Here is a 23,792-nt window from a genome sequence, read left to right as displayed (position 1 = left end):
ACATGGAGCGGGGACAGGAGAAGGCATCAGGGTAAGGGCGACTTATCTCGTTTTTGACCCAGGCAGCAGTCGACTGTCACGTCCATTTTGGTAAAGGTGGTGGTTTAGATTTTATTAGACTTAGGGACAGGGGAATGTGACCACAAATCAGGCAGGCCAGGGGACTGAAGAAGAAATGGTGGGAGAAACTCGGTTTTTGCCCATTGTTGACGTGGATCTGAGTGGAAATGGCACTATAAATATGGCGAATCCAAAAACAATATCAAAAATGGGACAGCAGGTAAGTGGATGGTTGGTGAATCTTTTTGGTCCATTTTTCTCTCTTAAGTTAGGGCAGTGGGTTAAGACAGGGAATGTAGTTATCTGTGTAGTATGAAGCACAGCAGGGCACTTCATTCTTGTTGGATGTGTATTCTTTGCCACGTAGAAATTCAAAGAGGCTTCTTGTGTTCTGGATAACCACATGTGCAGGAAATGCCGCAAGCTGGAGGAGATTGAACTCCAGGTTTCAAAACATGGGCTGCTGCTGGTGTTACTGCAGTGCTTGTGTGAAACTGAGAGCTACGTAGATAACACCTCCCAGGAGATGGTCAGTCTCAGATTATCAACACACAGGCAGAGAAGAACAGACTGTTGGAATGTAACCAGTGACAAATTTGTATTGGATGTAATGTGACAAATGGGAACAAGATGTATGGGCCAGCTGACCTAGTAAACCATGGAACCAACTGCAGAGTGATGTAATAGTCAGCTGACCAGCTGATTCACTATAAATAAGGAACTGTGTAGAATTGTACAGAGCTTGGAGTGGCCCAGGGTGAAGCCCCATGTTGGCAGTAATGATGTTTCTTTATTAAATCCTTTCTTTGATTTGTCAGTTGGAGTAAGTTTTGTTATGTTTTCACAAGCTGCACTTTGAAGAGTCCCTTCTGAAGAAACATTGATAGCAGACGAAGATCCATTGAAATTTGGTGTTTATTTTTGAAGAAATGCTACAGCCATAGAAGAAGTTTGAAGTAAATTGATGGGACTTGATTTCTCCCTATCTTTCCAGATGCCGAACCATATGGAAGGCAGAGATAGACCCTTGTCACCACAATATCAAAAAAAAACAAGGTCTGGCATTCGCTTTGTCACTTCCAATTAGGAGCAAGATAAGAAGCAAAGTATTTTCCAATTGGACAGCAGATGCTCTGAATAAAGAAGGGCTCCTGATACGTTTTACCAGAAAAATGAGTTATTGGAGAATTATGAAGAATGGATGATGTTTGACAGGATTAGAAGACAAGACACCCAATCCATGGAACAGTACATCATGGACTTTGATAGGGGCAATGACAGGCTAATGAAATTTAGTTTGAAGACTCCAGATGCAGTATTGGGCTTTAAGTTGTTGGACTATACATGCATGTCACACGTGGATACTCTTAGTAATGACTGGAATACATTTAAGGGGAACAGAGCCCCTCTTCAATGAAATGGCAGCATCATTAAATAGATTTTTCGGGAAACAATCTCCAACAGAAGATGATGTCCCAGCCACCTGTTCAATGCAGAACGGTATGCCATAGTGCCCAGAACAGAGGAGTCAATGGTGCCTCAACCACATGCCAGACCAAATGGTACACGAAGGTCTTTAAACAGAGTTTAAAGTTATGTTAACGACAGACCTAATGTCGAAAATGGGGAAAGACGATGCACATGGAATACTGATAAAAGAACTTTAAATCGACGGAATGCCAGAGGGATTGTGAATCACTGTTTCAAATGCAATTCCCCCATACCACTATATTGTGAACTGTCCAAAAAGAAGAAATTATGTCTTTGAAACCACATGTGACACAGAATATGTGGAAACCAACAGTGACAAGGATAAGGACCAGGAAGGCATTGTTTTGGTGGCAGAAAAGTGAAGTTCCAAAATGAGTGTCCTGATAGAATCTTTCAACTGTGCTGTTTTAGATAGTGGATGTATGTCCACTGTCTGCAGCCAAGATTGGCTATATTGTTATTTAGGGTCTCTTGATCATAAAGACAGAAAGAAAGTAAAAGAACATGATAGTTCCACCTGCTTCAGATTTGGAGATGACAACACTCTAACATCTTCCAAAAGAGTGATACTTCCCTGTAAGATTGCAGGAATCAATTTATTTACAAGTACAGATGTACTTTGTTGTTAAGCAGGTCAGCGATGAGGAAAGTTCTGATGACCGTCGATATGGAACAGGATAAAGCTGTGGTATTTGGGAAATCTGTGGACTTACATTTTACAAGATCTGGACATTATTGTCTTCCTTTAAGCAAACCAAAATTATCAGACCGAAGGATTCATGAGACATTAGTGTTGCTAACAGACAACAGCATGATGGACATAAAGAAGATTATTCTGAAACTCCATAAGCAGTTTGGTCATCCAGCACCACAGAGACAGAGCACTGCTACAGGATGCAGGTGTGGTAGACAAAGGATATAATGGTCTCATAGAATAAATATCAGCCCAGTGTGAAATCTGCATAAAATATAGACAGACACCTCCTCCTCCTCCTCCCCCCCCACCGCCGTGTCCAGTCGTGAGTCTACCGTTACCTTGGTATGATGTAGTGGCAATGACCTAAAGATATAGGACGAGGACAAAGCTATCTATCTATTGCACTTTGTGGACATGGCTACCCTGTTTAGCATATCTACGGTGATTTACAGCAAAAATAAAAAGACCATTATAGATAAAATTATGACCCAGTGGATTGGAACAGGGTTAGGGGAACCATCTAAATTTTTGATGGACAATGGGGGCAAATTTGCAAATGATGAGTTTCAAGATATGTGTAATAACACACACTGCAGCAGAGAGCCCATTCAGCAATAGCATCTGTGAAAGGAATCATGCAGTTATAGATGACAAGTTGCATAAAATTTTGGCGGATCAACTGGGCTGTAAATGGCAGGTTGTATTATCATGAGCAGTGCACACAAAATTTGTTACAAATGGTGGGGGCTGTAGTCCATACCAGTTGGTATATGGGAGGAATCCAAAGTTGCCATCGGCGTTAACAGATGCTCCCCCGGCGCTAGAAGGGACAAGCATTAGATTCATGTTTACTGCACAGTTAAATACCATGCATGCAGGGAGAAAGGCCTTCATCAAGGCTGAGGTTTCAGAATGGATAAGAAGGGTCCTAAGACATCACATATGACCATTGGGGTATACTTTGAGAAAGGGGATAGGGTCTACTATAGAAGAGAGGGCAAAAAAGAGTGGAAAGGTCCCAGGAAAGTGATAGGGACAGACAGCAAGGTGGACAATGTGAGCCCACTCCTGGAGTAGTGGGACTTGGATATGAATTTGGGTATGAATCTGCACCTTGCTCAGAGGTGCAGAAGTGCAGGAGGCATCTTGTACCTCACATGCACATACCCTGAGCTATTATGAGGATCAGTCAACATTAGATGAGGGGTAACCTGATGCTCAACAAAGTACCAGTGAAGCAGGGGATGAAGCTGCTACTTCAAAGGTTCAGCTACCCAAAGTAGGCACAGTAGTATCATACATACCTGAAGGGTCAAGGGAGTGGAGGGAGGCCACTATAATCGGGAAAGTAGGAAAGTACAAACACTGGCTCAACATCCAAGAATGAGGACTAGAAGCCAAAGCTATAGATTTGGAAAATAGGATGGACAGATGGAAACAAAAAACATGAGACTTAAGTCCTCAGGATGAGACAGTAAGCATTCATGAACCCAAGAAAAAGTCACAAATCTGTGACTAAAAGGTGTGTCAACCGAGAACAGCATTCTGAGAGTTTCCTAACAGAAACAGACATGGCATAGAGACTTGAGCATAACGAGGAAGGCTAGGAATCAATCCAATGATATGAATTGGAGCAGACGATAAGTATTGATATCTGCAAACAAAATGGAGCTCGTGGAAGTAAGAGAGGCCAAACAAAGGGAGCTGGACAGTTGGAAGGAATTTGGGGTGTATACCAAGGTACCTGATGAAGGGCAGCCTGCTTTGTTCCATAGGTGGGTTTGCACAGAGAAAGTTTTGCAAGATGGAATGTATAAAGCTAAAGCCAGATTAGTAGCCCGTGGGTATGAGGAACATTTGGATGGGAGGGACATTAGTGTTGATTCCCCACAGCAGGGAAAGTGACACCGATCATTTACGCTTATCACAGTCAGTTTGGTTTTGGCATGGAGGTGACTGAGGTTAGAGTTTTCCATATTTAATTCCTACACCTGAGGGTAGTTGATGTTTGAGGTGAAATAGTAAGATAGTGCACTCAAATGTGTAGCTGGAAGGATGGTGCAGGAGGGATGGTTTTGAGACTGGTTCTAGGGAAGATGGGTTACATCTAATCAGGATTGTAGCAATATTGTGGCAGGGAGGACTTATGCTGTCAGGGAGAGATTAAATGAGCTTGTTAGAACCTGTGTGTATATTCAGAAGGTACAGAAGGGAAGCTGGAAATGGAGGACTGAATATTATTAAGCAAATATGGAAAGCAGAAGAAACAAAGGCTAGAAAAATTTGTTCAGTTATTAATGGTGTATACTTCAATACAGAAAATTCAGTGAATAAGGCAGATAAGCTGAGGGCACAAATACACACTTAGAAGCATACCTTGAAGGAGGGCTGGAACAGCAGCTTGGCATTCCTGGTTACAGGATTTTTAGATGGTATAGAGAGTGGAACATAAAAAGAGGTGCTTGCCATATTGGCTAAAGAAACAATCACAGCTACGAGGAGAGACAATGTGGTAGAAAAGTTATAAAATGGGGCTTTATGTTTGAACTGAGTAACTAAAAAGGGATGAGCACATTGCTGATAGTATACAATAGGCCTTCAAACAGGCAGAGGGAGATAGAAGAGCAACTATGCAGACAACTCGCAGAGAAGTGTGGAAATAATAGGGGATTTCAATTATACTTACGTTAACTTTGATAAAACAGTGTAAAGTTATAAGGGGTGCAGCATTCTTCAGATTAATTCAGAAGACCTTTCTTTCTCAGCAAGTACATGGCAATAAGAGAAGGTGAAGGTAAGTGGGGGAGTTCTAATAGTTTAGTAAAATTTTTAAATCATTAGACATTAAAGCATTGATAGAACTACCAGTATTTAGTTAATTGACTTTTAAAACAAACTTAAGCTAACAAGAAAGCAGTTTACACATGAGATGCAGTAAGAGATTTAAACAAGTGATTATGATCGTAAAACACATATGCTGATATTTTGAATGTATTAATATACTTTTAAGAGTCATTGTTCACTTTAATTAAGAGCAATTTGCTGCAAAGCATCATGGTAAAAGGCTTTAAGATGAAACCCATATTCCAAAAAAATGTTTAAATCTTGAGAATATGCAAGATTCATCAGTAAAGTTTAGATGGAAAGCACATGTAATCATATTTCATGAATAGGGTTTATTCACTGTCCAGATAAGATGGATGCATGCCAAGATGTGGATTCATATGTTAATCTGTTTTGGTAATGATCTTTAAGGGAACCCACGGGAACATTCATTTGAACTTGGGTTAGCATCTGAGGTTATGAGGCAACATGGGAAGTGGGGTCAGCCAAGACCAGAGTTAGCTCCTGGATTATATAGACTAATAAAATGCTATTATTGCCAAAGGGTAAGCTGTGATTGATGAAGGTATATGACAGATATTATTGTTAATTTATGTATATAGAAGATGATTGATTTAAAGCTAATGAAAGTAATTGATAAGAAAACCTATAATTGATCTATTTTGAATTGTATATGCCAGGTTTCACCGGAGAGGTCTGGCTGCCCTCAGAGCTGGCCTGATCCTTTTGATGGTCCCCTAGTGGTCACTGGTTTAAATAAAGTGGCATCTCTAAACTGAGACATGGGCCTTGCGAGTATTGTGCTGTCTAAAGTTGAGGCAGTACCTGCCACCTCGGTAACCTCGCCAACAGGAAAGTTCTGGGTATGTTTCTGGGAGTGAAGTTGGGCAAACAAAGAACAGTACAGCACAGAAACAGGCCCTTCGGCCCTCCAAGCCTGCACTGATCATGTTGTCCTATCTAGGCCAACTGCTTATATCCCTCTATTCCCCATATACCTATATCTATCAAGGTAAGTCTTAAACATGGCTAACATAATTGCCTCAACTACCTCACTTGGCAGTGCATTCCAGGCCCCCACCACTCTCTGTTTAAAAAAAAAACTCCCCCCTGCATATCTCCACTGAACCTTTCCCACCTCTATCTTGAACTTGTGCCCCTTGAAATTGTCAATTCTGCCCTGGGAAAAAGCTTCCAACTGTTTACCCTATCTATACCTCTCAATTTTATAAACTTTTGTCAGGTCACTCCTCAGCTTCCATCCTTCCAGGGAGAACAATCCCAGTTTTTTCAATCTCTCCTTACAGCTAATACCCTCCATACCAGGCAACATCCTGGTAAGTCTTTTCTGTACTCTCGCCAGAGCTTCCACATCCTTTTGGTAGGATGGTGACCAGAATTGGACACAGCATTCCAAATGTGGCCTAACCAATGTTTTACTGAACTGTAACATAATTTGCTGAATTTTATACTTGATACCCCATCCGATGAAGGCAAGTATGCTGTATGCTTTCTTCATCTAATATGGCAGGTGGAAGGGTATCAGTGGGAGAGTCTTTTTATGCTAATGATGACTAAGTTAAAAGTAGCGTAGTAATGAGAAAGAAGAAAGATAAGGCAAGGGTTTCCATGGGACTAGGTATGAGGTCATTTATGGTTTTGGTATCCTATCAATGATGTAAACTAGAATGGATAGGACACAAATAAAAAGTTTGTGGATAATGCAAAAAAGCTGTGAACTATAAGAAGATATCAATAAACTTTACAAGTGTGCAGAAAAGTGATAAATTCATACCTGAGAAGTGTAAGATAGTGGACTGGGGCGAACAAATACAGCAAGGGATGTGCAGCAAATGATAGGGTACTGAGAATTGTAGAGGAACAGCAAGACTTTGGAATGTATGTCCGTAGATCCATGAATGTGAAAGGGCAGTTAGAGAAGGTGGCTAAGAAGACATATGGGATACTTTCCTTTAATAGTCAAGGCAGAGAATGTAAGAGGAGGAAGATTATCCCAGAACTGTATAAAACACTAGTTAGGCCACAGGTAAAATACTGCATACAGTTCTGGTCCCCACATTACAGGAGGGATATGACAGCAGCACCAAAGATCAGAGGGACACTACCTGGAGTAGGGAATTTTAGCTATGAGGAAAAATTGGATAGGTTGTTGTTATGTTCCCTCAGAACTCAGCAGACTGATGGACTCTCACTCTTCCTACCAAAATGCACCAGTTTGAGCTTCTCAATGTAAAATCTCATCTGCCACATGTCAATTTATGTGGCACTTTATCAAAGGCCATTTGGAAATCCATATACGCCACATCAACTGCATCACTCTCCTTGGTACATCCTCAAAATTTCCATTAAGTTAGTTAAAAACTTTTAATAAATATTGATAGGCTTCTCTTAATTAATCCACGTTTGTCCAACTGAATGTTAATATTTTTCCAAATAATAGTTTCTAATAGCTTTCCCACCTGCCTGGCCTATGGTTAAAGTGATTAAGTAGTGCAACAAACAGGCCACACACAGAGAAAGAAGGAACATCGATCACAATATGATAGAATTTCAGAAGTCTGAGATATGGGTCTTGAATTTAAGAGGGTCAAGTCAGCTGATTGATTGGAAAATTAGTTTGAAAGATATGGTGGTAGGTTAGCATCAAAATAAATAATTTTTAATTTTCATCAAATGCACATTGCCTTGAGAATCTAAAACTCCACTGAATTAGATTAAAAGGAAAATCTTAGAACAAAGCCAAGAACATATGCCAGAATTCTCTGCAGCTGCCAGTGAGAATGGATAATTTGGCACTCAGCCAAATCTGCATTTGGGAAAGCAATGGCCGAGTGGTATTATCGCTAAGCTATTAATCCAGAAACTCACCTAATGTTTTGGGGACCTGGGTTCGAATCCTGTCATGGCAGGTAGTGAAAAAGGAATGTGGAATTGAGAACCTCTTGATGACCATGAAACCATTGTTGATTGTCAGAAAAAAACCCATCTGGTTCCCTAATGTCCTTTAGGGAAGAAAATCTTCTGTCCTTACCTGGTCTGGCTTATGTGTGACTCCAGAGCCAAAGCAATGTGGTTGACTCTCAACTGCCCTTGGGTAACTAGGGATGGGCAATAAATACTGACCAGCCAGCAACACCCATGTCCCTCAAATGAATAATAAATAATAGCAGCGAGATCGAAGGATTCCAGCTGTGGGAGAGGCCAGAGAATCTGGCCCATAGTAAACCTGAGGATTGGGAGGGTTTTAGAAACCAGCAAAGATTGGCCAAAATACTGATATGGAGGCAGGAAAATAGACAATGAGAGTAAAAGTAACAAAGGATTAAAAAATGTAAGGCCTTTCACAAGCATGGAACAAGGAAAAGATTGGCAAAAGTTCATGTGAGCCCTTTAGAGGCAGGGGAAAAAAAAGGAAAATAATAGCAGAGACATTAAATAAACTGAAGAGCTCCAGCCATTATCAACTGAAGCATAACGCTCACTTTCAAATCTAGATGACCCTTCATTGGCTCTATTCTCTCCCCACAGATGCTGTCAGTCCCACTGAGATTTTCCAGCATTTTCTATTTTTGTTTCAGATTCCATAATTCACAGTATTTTGTTTTCATGTCAGGTGAAGAGCTGCTGCTCAAATTTCCTCTCTCAGAATGTGCTTTCACTGCCTGACAGGTGATTGTCAGCTTCTTGGAATACACTTCCTTTGACTAGTACTTCACTCACCTTCAGTTGCACTCCCCTGCTGCCAGGTTTCAACATGGCCTGGGAACACTTCAAGCAGTTCCTCCTTCACCTCTGATCAGCAGCAAAAACAGAAGCAGTGCCATTGCCATTAGCATTGACAGCAGGAGCCGGAACAGTGCCAACAACACAGGAGCTGCCTTCTCCTGTTTCACATGTACATCCAGCAGCCGAGCAGCTGGAACGCCGAAATTCCGATGGAGGAAGGTGAGATCCCAACATGGTCAGCTCTGCTGTCAAGCCAGCATAGCCTCCGGGAACAAGATCTCCTTCCCTGTGCAACAGGTGGGACACATTGCCAAGGTCTGATACTGCAGGACAAATTCTCCACTTCCTTTTCCCCTGCCCACTCTCTCAAACAAGCAATATGATCTTACTGTCCATTCACACCATGCACCCACTGCAGCAAGGTCAGAGGATTTGGCACCAGCCAAATCTCCATTCACTGCGGCAGGGTGGGAAAATCCCATCGGCATGAACAGTGGTAAGATTCCGGCCAAGATCTTGATCTCATGTCAGAGTTGTGTGCGCTCTCCTCTTCCAAGGAGAGAAAGCAGAGAGGAGTAAGTCATCATAAAGTCTGATATGGAGAAGGAGGAAGATCACCATTTGTGAAGGGGATGGTGAGACAGGGCTGTGATGGATAATAGGGTAAGAGTGACTGGGAGTATTGGCTACTTAGATGGAGATGTGAGGTGACTGGAGAATGAGGAATACAAGACAGATTCTCCAGAGGTGTGCTGCACAATAGAATGCTGAGAAAGGGCTGAATTTGCCCCCACTGGCCATTTTTTTTGGTGGGGCATGAAAAAAAGGACTAGTGGCTCACCTTGCACCTTCCTGCCCATCCCAATCTAGTCTACCTAACGCTGCAGGGAGGTGAACGGATTCCAAAATTGGCAGCCTGCCCACCATATCTAAATGAATGCTTAAGCGTCAACTAGTCTTGCTAACCAACCTATTAACCTAAATAATACGCTGCCCGCACCAAAGTATGGTTGGCATGGTCAGGCAGGTGGGAGTGGCAGACCACCTTTTAAGGCCTACACGAGAAAATGTTGGGAGGAAAGGGGGAACCTACTTTGGATCCAACCCCCAAAATGTCATCTCCCAACCCTCCCTCTTCTTTGTGAGCCATCTGTCCACCAAACCATCTAGCATCTTCTCCCACTCCCTGGACTCCAGGATCCCTCGTCACCATAAAAATCCTTGGGCTCATCTTTCCTGGACAGCTATGATCCTGTGTGGATTTCTTCCTGTAGCCCTGACAGTGCCCGCTATTGAGCTCCAATGGCAGCTCTAGGTCAGACTTCCTCCCACTGAGGGCTGCAAGTTCCACTGTTAGACAGTTCAGCTCACGTACAAGCCCACAGCCATTCCTCTGCACGTGTCAGCTTCCAGCTAGCTTTCCATCTGGTGGGGATGTTGGGGAGCAAGTGGTCTGCCTCATAAAATATAATGCGGAGATGCTGGCATTGGACTGGGGTGGGCACAGTAAGAAGGCTCACAACACCAGGTTAAAGTCCAACAGGTTTATTTGGTAGCACAAGCCACAAGCTTTCACAGATGAAGTAGCAGTGTTGTGAAAGCATGTGCTACCAAATAAACCTATTGGACTTTAACGTGGTGTTGTGAGGCTTCTTACTGTCATAAAATATAGCTCTCATTGTAGGATTTGACAGTTGAAAGTGTTATGCCACTCACTTGTTACGTTCTCCTGAAGTCCTGGATCCTCAGTGGTGGGAGTACACTCCTGTTGCTGACGTCCTTGGTCATTCTACCCAATAACCCTTGGTTGGAGAAGTTGTCCACTTTATTATATCTTTGGAAGAGCTCACTTCATTGCATGTCTCTCGGAACCTGCATCAAGACTTCCAGGTAAGAGTTACTGAGCCAGCAAACAGCCTTCCCAGGTCTTCCCTCCATTTCTGTAGCCTCAAAAACCTAACCATCAGTGAATTTTGTAAATCTTGCCATAGTGTGGAATCCCTTTAATTAGAACTGCCTTCTGACATATCCAGCATGTTATCCCGACAACTGTCCCTGGTCAGGGGACCAAAAAGGCGGGATACTATTGTGAACTTTGGGAAAGGGGAGGGGGGGAGGGGGGGGGGGGTGCCTTCTCGGCATTAGCACCTTGAGTGTGCCAGCCTGTGTTCCCTTGACCAAGGGACAAAGAGGTTGGGGCGTATGGACAGGCCTAGGGGCAATTGATGGGAGTGGAGGGGTCCCACTGTCACTGTGCGGTTGGGATCAGTGGGGGTGGTGGGGAAGGAGGGAGGCCAGTGATAGTGTTGGGGGGAGGGCAGGAAGGAGGCAGGAGTTCGGGACAAATAGGGGATGTTGGGGCTGGGCCCCTGAATGGTCTGGGTCAGCAATCGGTCCATGGGGGGGGGGGGCGGTGGTGTGTGGAGAGCAGGTAATTGCAGGGGTCAAGGGGCTGCCCAGTAATCGGGATGCCTGCAGTGTGGGGCCACTGCGCATGTGCTGATGTCAGCACTGACAGATCAGCACATGCGCAATGGCCTGCTCAAAACCAATTTCAGCCTTTCCAGTGGAGATAGGCCCATCCCCCAGTTCTTAATGATATTCAAGCTGGTGGCCTCTGCAGTGCACAGAGTGTGGGAGATTCTTCCCTGAACTCCCAGTGAAAAAAACCAACAAGAAAAACCCAGTTTTTTTGCACAGAGGATGGTGGGTGCCCGGTACTCGTTGCTGGGAAAGATGGTGGATGCAGCCGTGATAGTGTGTTTTAAGGAGTGTCTTGACAAATACATGAATAGGATGGGACGAGAGGATGATTTTCCCTGGAAGAGTAGGGAACTTTAGTTCAGTCAGGCAGCATGGTTGGTCCAGGCTTGGAAGGCTGAAGGGTCTGTTCCTGTGCTGTAATTTTCTTTGTTCTTTGAATTCACGTGAAAACTGGAGTAATTCAACACTTAGAATTTTTTGAGAGAATTCCAGGCCCGAATCAGGGTATCAGTTGATGTAGCTTATTTGGATTTTTAGGAGACATTCAATCCAGTGTCACAAAAAAGGCTGATGCACTGCATTAGGGTTCATGGAATTGGGGTGATACATTATCATGGACTGGCTGGCACAGTGGTTAGCATTACTGCCTCACAGCACCAGGGACCAGTTCAATTCCGGCCTTGAGTGACTGTGCGGAGTTTGCACATTCGCCCTGTGGTCACGTGGATTTTCTCTGGGTGCTCCGGTTTCCTCTCAGTCCAAAGATATGCAGGTTAGGTAGATTGGCCATGGTAAATTTCTGCTTAGTGCCCAAAGATGCTCAGGTTAGGTGGATTAGCTATGGTAAATGTGTGGGATTATGGGGATAGGATGGACCTAGGTAGAATGCTTTTTTGAAGACTTGGTGCAGAGTCATTGGGCCGAATGGCCTCATTCTACATTGTGGGATTTCTTAGAATAGATAGCAGAGAGGAGTAAGCAAGCCATTTAAGGAAGGCAGTAATTAGTGGCATACTACAAGGCTCAATGCTGGGACCTCAGTCACTGATACAGATGAGCGACTTGAGTCTAACATACCCATGTTTGCTGCTTTATAAAGTTAGGTTGAATGTAAGTTGTGTTGGGGACACAAAGAAGCTGCTAACTAACTTCCTGTAATGGATGCGCAAGTCCCACCAAACCCATCTGAATACTAATATTTATCGTTTAAAAATATTCTGCTTTGCCAATCTTCCAGATAATGTGGATAATTTCACATTCTGCCACAATACCATCATGTGTGGCCCAATTACTGAACCTTGTTATATCCTTTGCAGCCTCTTTGGAAGGATATACTTGCCTTGAAGGAGGTGCAGTGAAGATTTGATCATTAGATTCTTAGGATGAAAGGGCTCTCCCAGTAGGAGGGATAGAGTAGAATGATGCTACATTCTTGGAGTTTGGAAGAATGAGAAATATATAAATTTTTAGATAGTTTTAGCCTGCTATCAGGCTATTTCCCTCGGTGGGAGAGTCTAGAACTAGGGGTGATATTTAGGAGTTGGTGATTTAAAACAGAGATGGAGAGATTTTTCTTTATTCAGAGGGTTGAAAAATCTTTGGAATTCCCTCACCAGAGGATTCTGGATGCACAGTCAATAAATATGTTCAAGGTGGAGATCGATATTTTTGCGCTCTATGGCAACAAGGGATATGAAGTAGGAAATTGGAGTTGGCGCAAAGGTTTAGCCACAATTTATTTGTATGTCAGAGCAGATCAAATGTGCCCTATAGCCTACTCAAGTTCCTCTTTATTACAAGTTTAAATTTATTAATTAGTCACATGTAGGTTTACATTAACACTGAAATGAAGTTACTGTGAAAATTCCCTAGTCACTACAATCTGGCGCCTGTTTGGGCACACAGAGGGAGTATTTAGCATGGCCAATGCACCTAACCAGCACATCTTTTGGACTGTGGGAGGAAATCTGAGCACCTGGAGGACACACGCAGACAAGAGAAGAATATGCAGACTCCGCATAGACAGTGACTGAGGTCGGGAATCGAACGTGGGTCCTGGTGCTGTGGGGCAGCAGCCCTAACCACTGTCCCGCTCCTTTTAATAAGAGGAAGCAAGGAAGAGGAGAAAAAACAAGAGAGAATTTGATGACATATGGTACGTGGAGGTTTGTGTAAAGCATAAACTCCAGCATGGACTATTTGGACTGAACAATCTGTTTCTACGCTGTAAATTTGATATAATTTATATGCATTGCCTCTAAATTGCACAGAAATATAAATTCTGATGATTTTCAACAAAGATTGATTGTTATGAAAGAAATTATTTTCGACAAATATATCTAGTGGGTCAATCTGAAAGGAGCCAACAAGTGGGTAGGTTTTACAAGAGGTCACCTATAAAATGCACACATTCGGAATCTTCCTGTTCAGCACACAAACTTAATTATAAAAACATTACTCTAAGACCACAAAAAGCCACTACTCTCATTTGACCCTGTTAGAAATACAGAAGGAACAGAAATTTTAAAAGCAAACATACTCAGGCAATGAAAGACTAAACAATTGAAGGACAGAGAGACTGTATACAATGTCACTGGAGTCTTTGAATGCCCTATCCCATGTATAAAATGTTTGAATGAAACATTGTAGGGCAATGAACTGCAGTATTCTTGTTGCTCTAAAGAATTAATGCAGACAACATCCAATCTGTTCGACCAACTTTCATCTTGAATTCGGAGCACTGACCTATCAAAAGAACTCTTTCTCATAGATGAAACAAAGCAGTCACGTTGGCAGGAGTGGATCAGCACCATAATAACCTTTTCACAGAACTGGAAAGTTTTCTCGGAAACCAATTTAGTTCCTTAATTAAAACAGAAAATACCAGAAAAACACAACGTGCCTGGCAGCACCTGTGGAGAGAAAGGCAAGTTAAAGTTTTGAGTCCGTACAACTCTTCCTCAGGACTAAGTTTCTGAATGATTTTTTCCTAAACAATCAACAGTGTATTAAAACCTCCTCAAATTATAAACTGTGCATAACAGATTTAGAGTATAATAAACCCATATTTAAGAACAGGTTAATTTTTAACTGAAGTGTAATGCACAATCTAGTAAAAGGACAAAGCCTGCAGTAGGTTATTTGAAACTCTGTCCAGTTGTGTGGAACAGTGACACTAAAGCAAGGTTCTTCTGACAGTCTTGGCAGGATAGGGACTGTGTGTTAAGCTGAATTTAAAAGGGATGACTATCTTGGCTTTGTCTACCTTTTAGGGTATCAAATGCATCATCATGTGTAAGATGGTCATAAGTTAAGAAACTTCACGGTAATTCCAAGCAGATAAGAAATTTGAACCTGTAAAGGTGCATTTAGCATTGAAAACATCAAATATTTTTTTCCAGTTGTTAATTCAAAATGTTTCAAAGCATGCTATTTAATCTAAGGGCTAAGTTACTCGCTGGAGAATATTTTACCTCAGGCCATCTGACGGTTACACAAAAAAGCTGCACACAACAATCAACTTCCACTATTTCCAGCTAATGATGAAGGTACATGCATATACGACTACCTGTTTTTGTAATGTGTGATGCACAGAATATACTTATAACAGATATGGCGTATCATTTTTATACAAATGTAGCCAATACAGAAATGGAACTAACCAGTGCATAGTTGGTGGTTGGCAAATGTCATGACTGTAATCCATTATTGCTTTTGTAAAGGCTGGGCCCACAAGGATCAAGTGAGTTGCGTAGGTCAAACCAAAGCTGTGGAGAAGGGGTAAAATCACCCAACTGTACACCAATAGTCAACAATCCAGATCTGGAGACTAGCTGGTTTGGGTCATGGAGGAAGGTAATCTTGGTTGGGTCACAGTATTTTTGTCAGTCCAAGATGTACACATCACAATAACTAAACACCAAATTATCATGAAATTTCCTCTGAGCAACTTCAAAAGGTCTCTTTAAAGGCCAGTGGTCGAGACCACTCAGTGATGGGTCAGATGGGCAGAGTCTGTTCAGTGATTATAGTTTGCATATTGAAAGTGGCCTACCACCTGGCACTAACACAAATGGGCCAGAAGGAGGCTGAATGTCATTGAGGCCATTATTGTGCAGGAATGGAGTAACTTTCACTCAATTTCTTGCTTACATACAGGCCAACAATGGTTAAAATTGACCACATTGTACACAAAGGGGAGCAACTGGGGTCATTGTTTAAATTGTATCATTATTAGTTTTTAAAGAAATATTATATACATTTTCAGAAATTTCAATATATATGTACATTTTTTAAAAGTGAACAAAAATCAAACCAATCAAATCAAACTTGTTTGGTCTAACTGTAATGAAAACCAATAGAAATAATAGTTGATAATTGTGGGAAGAAAATCATAGATTGACCTAAAAATCATCACAGCTGATTTATATTACAATGTTTCAAATGTGTTTGCTAGCACAGATTTTTATTTAACCTTCCTCCACCCACCTCACAGTACATTCCTCTACCTTCTTCTGTGATACGGGATTGTTTGCCTCACACACAAATGCTAAGGCAAAGCAGAGTGTCTTCAATACAGCAAATCTCTGAGTACACAGAGAGTCTGAATTATAATGAGTATTTTTATAGAGGATGCTTCATATTTATTTTTTCTACTTGTGTGGCAGCAATAAATAATTAATGTCACACCAAAGGATCTGAGAATGTTATGGTGAGGTACTACTCTAATTAATGCTTTTTTTTGGTTGCAAGCGATCATGGCTGAATAATAGTTACACTTCATAAATCACTCTTCCTAACAAAAAGCACAGCAATTTAAGACATTTAAGAAGTATCATATTATTGCAAGATAAAAGCACTTTTCTATGCAAAGCTGCATATGCAGTGGATATATTTAGCTCAGATGTAAAAACAGTGATGAAAAATATGTTTTAACTTCCTTCCTTATTAGCTTTTACATATGTATTATGCATCAAATAACTAAAAGGCGAAGAAACTGATAGCACTGAGATTGTTTAAAGCTTATTTATTAGTGTCGCAAATCGGCTAACATTAACACTGCAATATAGTTACTGTGAAAATCCCCTAGTCGCCACTCTTCAGTGCCTATTCGGGAGGAGGGAGAACTTAGCGTGGCCAGTACACTTAACCAGCACGTCATTTGGAACATGGGACGAAACTGGAGCACCAGGAGGAAACCTACACAGACACGAGGGGAACGGGCAGGCTCCACACAGATAGAGACCCAAGCCAGGAATCAAACCCGAATCCCTGGTGCTATGAGGCATACATGCTAACCACTGTGCCAGTGGGAAGTCAACATCTTGGCCCTTTGGAAAGACTTTGATGCTGAAGCGACTGGCTATATACAAGAAATAAATTCAATGAAAGCTAACCCATTTCTATATTGAATGCATCACAACAGAATATTTAAGCAGAATATAATTATTTACTCCAGTGTTATACTAACTCTCATTCCGAAGGCCCATGATCTATATCTTCAGTCTGCCATGTCTACACAGAAAAGCAACTAAAAATATTTTTTTATTTTATATTGATTTAAACTATTAGTTTAAGTAGTTAATATTTAACTGCCTCTCCATCATTCATTTTTTATAAATGATACTTTTCTTGGAGTTGGGGAAATGGGAGAAAAAAATATTGTGCCCAGAAAGGAGAGAGATGGAAGTTGTCCTTTCTGTACTCATTTATATCATCAGTTCCTCCTAGATGGATAAGATGCTGGAGTTATCTTCAAAACTAAATAGTTCCAGCAATACCTCATCCTAAGCAGCCTCTACCGTGTCATTTTGTTGTTCTGGGCCTCCCAATGATATTTCATCTATATTTATGGGTATTTTGATGTTTATTGAATCCATACCAGATTTAGAGTAAGTAAAGTTGCTTGTTTTAATAAATGTCAGCAGTGAAAAGAGGAAGACATTTCTTTAATCCTGTTTAAGTTAAATTCCAGATGTATTTTTAACTTCTTTTTTAATATTTTTGTTATTTGGGTGACTTACTTTGATCAGTACAATATGTTTGGTAGGATTATGCACCCTGTATTCTGGCTGCATTTAATATTGCTCACCATATTCTAGTTATAATAATCATTCACAACTTTCAAAGCTAGTCATGGGCTGAACAGATCTGAGCAATGAGACCGGGCTAATAATCTAAAGGCCCGGACTAAATTCTGGAGATATGTTAAAATCCCACTGCAGCAGCTGGGGGAATTTAAATTCAATTGATGAATAAATCTGGAATAAATGCTGTTCTCAATAATAATGTAAAACTGCAGGATTGTCATAAAAATGAACTATTTCACCAATATCTTTCATGGGAGGACTTCCTGCATCGTCACTGCCCCTGTCTACATTTGCCTCCAGAGCCACGACAATGTGGTTGACACTTAATTGCCTTCTGAAATGGCACAGCAAACCACTCAGTTATATCAGACTGCTGCAGAAAAGGCAAATTAGAATAAAATCATGTGGACCACCTTGCAAAACCAAAAGCAGAATAGACCAACGCACAGAATATAGTGGGAGGGGAGTGACCCTGAGTTCTCAGTGGGGAATCTACACGCTAATAAAGCTCATGGCACGAGATAAAACATGGGCTGAGAAACTCCTGCTGCTATCACCTCCCTCAGCAGAAGAATCAGTTCTCCTCCATGGTGAAAGCTGTTTAGAAGAAGCACTGAGGATAGCAAGGACACAGTAAGTATGCTGGGTGGGGAACTTCAATATGAGTCAGCATTTAAATGAGGTGACAGGACACTCATCTGCCAGCTGGAGATCTCTCAAGATCCCAGTTTTGGTTCTTTTCAAAAGGCCTGCCGAATTAAGCATCAACCTGTCACGAGAGCACTAGGGAGTCCAAGGATCAAGGAGCCTGGAGGTGGAAGCCATATACACTGACAGCTGACAAATCAGAAATCATCAGTTCATAGAATCCTTGCAGTGTAGAAGGAGGCCATTCAGCCCTTTGAGTCTGCACCGATCACAATCTCATCCAGGCCCTATTCCCAGAATCCCACACATTTACCCTCTAATACCCTGTCACTAAGGGGCAATTTACCATGGCCAATCAACCTAACCTGCACATCTTTGGACTGTGAGAGGAAACCGGAGCACTGGGAGGAAACCCATGCAAAAAGAACGCACAAACTCCACGCAGACAGTGACCCAAGGCCGGAATTGAACCTGGGTCCCTGGCGCTGTGAGACAACAATGCTGTTCTTCATTGCATGCTGTAATGCCAGGGAGGTGACAGTTGCTAACAAGTGCCATACCCAAGCAACATCTGCTATCTTATCCATTTAGACAAAAAAAACTCTCAAAAATGGTTCCTAGCCTGAAAGGGGGGGACAAGGATGAAATTGCCCAAATACTGGTTTAAAGCAACAGAGGGTGCAATTGCACATATGTAGGTCTTTAGCAGCAGAGGCCTGTCACTTAGCCCCTGCTATCACCAGCCAACCTCCCCAATCGCTGGTCTGATCTCCCATTGCCCACAACCACACTCCTCCATCCCAATCACTGGCCTGATCCCCCCCATTCCGGCCACCAGCCCAGCAGCCCCCATTATCCCTAATGCAAAGTGGCAGTGGGTCCCCTCCAGTACTGACTGGCTGCCCCAGGTCTGGCCTTGCCCTCAGTAGGCTCCATCCCTCAGGCACTGCTCAGTACCCAGTGGGCAGTGCCAGGGTGCTAAGCTGGCAATACCAGAGTGTCAAGGGGATGGGGGGCCTCAATGGCCTCTGATTCAAACTCCAAGTCCATCACAATTGGTCCTCATTTTCTGGGAGAGAAGCTCTCCCAGCGAGGCCACAGAGGATGATAATGTCTTGGACTTATTAAATCAACACAAAACAGACTTAAATTCCATCTGAATAATTTCTTCAACCTCACACTGGAAATGGCTGTGAGGCAGATCATGCTGGGTATTTGATGCCAGTAGGATCGCGAGGGGTGAGAAATCAGGCACGAGTCTGACTTCTTGGATCTCACATGATCTTACCGGCTCACCCCACCCATTGGCCAGCAGGTCTGAATGGTACGATCGCCTCCCCCCACTTAGTTCACATTTACTTTATCGACCCCTTTTAGTATTCCATATGCCTCAATCAAATCCTCTCTCATCCTTCTAAATTCCAGCATGTATAACCTAAATTGTTTAATCTCTCCTCATATGTTAACATTTTCATTCCCGGAATTCAATCCCCAGAACCTCCTCTGAATTGCCCCCAGTGCCACCACATTCTTCCTCAAATAATGAGCCCGAAACTGGACACAGTTCTCCAGATGTGATCTCACCAACACCCTATACAATTGCAATAACACTTCTCTATTTTTATACTCCAGTTCTTTTACATTCTATTTACCATTCTCATTACATGCTGCACCTGCATATTGACTTTCTATGATTCATGAATGAAACCACACAGATCCCTCTGCCCAGACACATTTTGAATCTGCTCTCCATTTGAATAGTAATTTGCTTTCATATTTTTTGGTCAAAATGAATAACCTCACACTTATCCACATTAAACTCCATCTGCCAAACTTTGGCCCATTCTCCTAGCCTATCTATATCCATCTGTAAAATTGTTATCTTCTTTTCACTGCTTGCTTTCCCGCCTCTTTTAGTATAATCTACAAATTTTGCTATGTTACACTCTGTCCCTGCTTACAGATCATTTATATAGATTGTAAACAGTTGAGATCTGAGAACTGATTTCTATGGCCCCCTACTAGCTACATTTCGACAGCCAGACAAGGACCCATTTATCCTGAGCCTCTGCTTTCAGTCAGCCAGCCAATCTTCAATTCGATCTAGTACTTTATCCCCAATTCTCTGCATTTTCACCTTCTGGATCAGTCTTTTATTTGGCACCTTGACAAACACCTTCCAGAAGTCTAGATATACCACATTGACAGGTTCACCATTATCCACCTTGCTGGTTATATCCTCAAAAAACGCAAGTAAATTCGTCAAGCATGACTTCATAAAACCATGCTGAGAATGGTGGATTGAGTTTTGTCTTTCCAAATCATCATCTTCTTAGTGATCGATTTCAGCAACTTCCCCACCACAGAGGTCAAGTTAAGCGGCCTACAGTTTCCAACTTTTTGCTTCTCTCCCGTTTTGTAAAGGGGTATCACATCCGTGTATTTCCAATCCACCAGGCCCTTTCCAGAATCCAAGGAATTTTGAAGTAACACAGCCAATGCATCAACTACCTCTCCTGCCACCACCTTTAATATCCTATGGTGAAGGCCATTAGGTCTCAGAGACTTATCTGCATTTAATTTCATTAGTTTCTTCAATACATTCTTAGAGATGGTTACTGTACCAAGTTCCTCTGTATTAACTACAATTTTTGGAAAAGTTTCATTATTCTCTACTGTGAAGACAGAGGCAAAATATTGGTTCAGTGCCTTTGCCATCTGTGTTCCCCATTATTATCTGACCAATATCCTCCTCTAAAGAGCCAGCTTTTCTTCGGCTATTTCCTTCCGCTTTATATGCTTATAGAAACTTTTGTTATTAGTGGTTATGTTTTCTGCTAGTTTCCTTTTGTAGTTCACCTTAGCTCTTTTGATGTTATTTTTAGTGGTCTTTTGCTGAACCTTAAAGTTCTCTGTTATAGTGTATAAGTTTAAAAGTGTAACCAGCTTGAAAGGCTACCACTTATTTTGCCTCTCTTGTTTTCTCATGTTATCATTTTCTCCCAAAGGTGGTGAGACTAGTGTGGGGATAATGTTTGACAGCTTCAAACAATGCTCCAATGTTTTTTTCCATGTGACCTGTCAGCCTGCTGCTCATAATTTGAGATATTATAGTTGGATTCAAGCTTGTCCTTAGCTCACATATATGGAATTCAATCAAGAAGCACCTTATGGCATTCAGGAATGGAAACACTGGCAAATGTTTCTTCTCCCTCAACGGAGGGCTCTCAGGTCAGTTTTCACTTCCCTACTGGAATTCTCTCTCGAATTAGCCAACTTGTCACAGACTTACAATCAAACACAATGCTTTCCTGATCAGTGTGGCTCACAACCAAATACATCACTATATCAAAGAATTATTCAATCTGCAGCCTTATAGTCACACTTGGCACTTGAGGCTGTAAGTACCTCAAAGTTCATATAATTGTCTTTATATTTCTCACTTACTAGTTTGTCCTGTTTGAATTGTCTGAGCCAGAATGTTTAAAAGGGACTATTTTTAATCACGGATGCCTTACAAGTGGAAAGGTTATTCAGGATTATAAATGTAATGCTTCAGGAAAGAGAAGGCTATCGATTAATTTAGCCTCCAGACCTACTTGATAGAAAAGTAGGTTCCGAAAACAGTGAGAAGAGGGCAAGAAGACATAGGCATATTGGTGGAATGGGAAGGGACGGTACAATTTAATGTTAGTTAATATGAGGTAACACATGTTGAAAGAATGAAAGAAAAACAAGGAATAGCATGTTACACTTAATGGAAATATACTGAAGGATATGGAAGAAGAAAGAATTCTAGAGATTCAAGGAGGCAAGTCTTGAAAGTGTGAACGCCTTGTAAGGGGCCAGTAGAATTTGGGCAGTGAGGACAAAGCAATGGTTGCATTTCCACAAAAGATTGGTTAGATCTCAGTTTGAATCTTGTGTGCAGTTACAGAAATAACATTAAAGCGTGAAAGAGCATATAGCCCAGTTTCACTCGAATCATGATAGAAATGGAAAACTGTAGCTGTGGGACTAGACTCGAGCTACAGGGAATATTTGCACTGGAGCAGAGAAGACCGAGAGGAGAGATATATTAGGAATTTTGAAAATTAAAGAAGTTTGATGGTGAATAGGGAAGCATAGAATCTTTACAGTGTAGAAGGAGCCATTTGGGCCATCAGGTCTGCACTGGCTCGCTAAAAGAACATTCTACCTTACCCTACTCCTTACGCTTTAACCCTATAACATCTCTTTTCAGGTAACAATCCAATTACCTTTTGAACCTGCCTCCAATACGCTTTCAGGAAGTTCATTCCAGACTCCAACCACCCTCTGAGCGAAAAAAATGTTTATTCCTTTTGCCAATAATTTTGTACCTGTGCCCTCTAGTTTTTGATGCTCTCTTGAGTGGGAACAGTTTCTCACTATTTACCCTGTCCATACCCATCAGAATCTTGAATGCCCCTATTAAGTCTCCTCTCAGCCTTCTTTACTCCAAGGCAAACAGTCATGACCTCTCCAATCCATCCTCATAACCACAGGTCTTTATCCCAGGAATTATTTTTGTGAATCTCTTCTGTACTTTCTCCAATGCTTTTATGTCCTTCTTTAAGTATGGCACCAATACTGAGTGTAGTGCTCCGGATGAGGCCTAACTTGTGTCTGATATAAGTTCAACATGACCTCCTTACTCTTGTACTCAATGCCCCCATTAATAAAACCTAGGCTATTCTATGCTTTATTAACTGCTCTCTCGACATGCCCTGCCACCTTCAATTACTTATGTACATACACACTGAGGTCCCTTTGTTCCTGCACCTCCTTAGGAGTTTTTTTTCCCTTTATTTTATATTGTCTCTTCATATTCTTCCTGTCAAAATGAATCACCTCACACTTCTTTGCGTTGAACTTCATGTGCCACTTGTCCGCACAACCCACCAACATGTCTGTGGCCTTTTGAAATTCAAGACTAATCTCATCACAACTGACAACACTTCCAATCTTCATATTTGAAATCATGCTCTGCACACCACAGTCTAGGTTATTAATATATATCAGGAAGAGCAAGGGTCCCAACACTGACCCCTGTGGAGCTCCGCTATAAACCTTCCTCCAAGCTGGAAAACAACTAAATATCACTACTCTCTGTTTCCTGTCACTCAACCAATCTTTTACCCAAGTGCCTATTTTCCTTTTTATTCCATGAGATGGAATTTTGCTCACAAGTCTGTTGTGCGGCACTGTATCGAATGCTTTTTGAAAATCAATATACACCGTCAATTTGTAACTACTGCAAATGAGCCAGGAAAGAGATTAGGAGTAAATGGGTGGAATTTTCTGGCTGTTATGCTGCAAATCAACTCCAGTACTTTGCTTAATTTTGTGTGTAGGTTGGTTAGGCACCCTATTACAATGCACCCAAGCTTTAATGACTGACCAATAAAGCTTCCACCTGAACAAACCTCCATCCACAAAGCTAACAACCTGACTCACTATTGTAATTGTTTCTGATTCTCTCAACAGTGTGGCCAGATTCTCAGCTATGACAGGAAACAGTTGTTCTTTTAATTGTAAGGTTTTGAGCATGTTTTTTAAATTATTCTAAGTCAGTCTTTGGACGTTGGAGAGCTATGGTCATTGTCAAACCTAGCCCTGGAAGAAGACAATTCTCTTTGGAAGCTGTTCTGTTTTGTTCTATTTCTTTCACTTCATTTACATGACTCATTATAAATCACATTGCAATTTGA

Source organism: Carcharhinus amblyrhynchos, chromosome 4 (genome assembly GCF_965287045.1).
Source record: "Carcharhinus amblyrhynchos chromosome 4, sCarAmb.v2.hapA, whole genome shotgun sequence".
Lineage (NCBI taxonomy): Eukaryota > Metazoa > Chordata > Chondrichthyes > Carcharhiniformes > Carcharhinidae > Carcharhinus > Carcharhinus amblyrhynchos.
The sequence above is the reverse complement of the archived record's forward strand: the minus strand, read 5'-3'. Positions refer to the sequence as shown.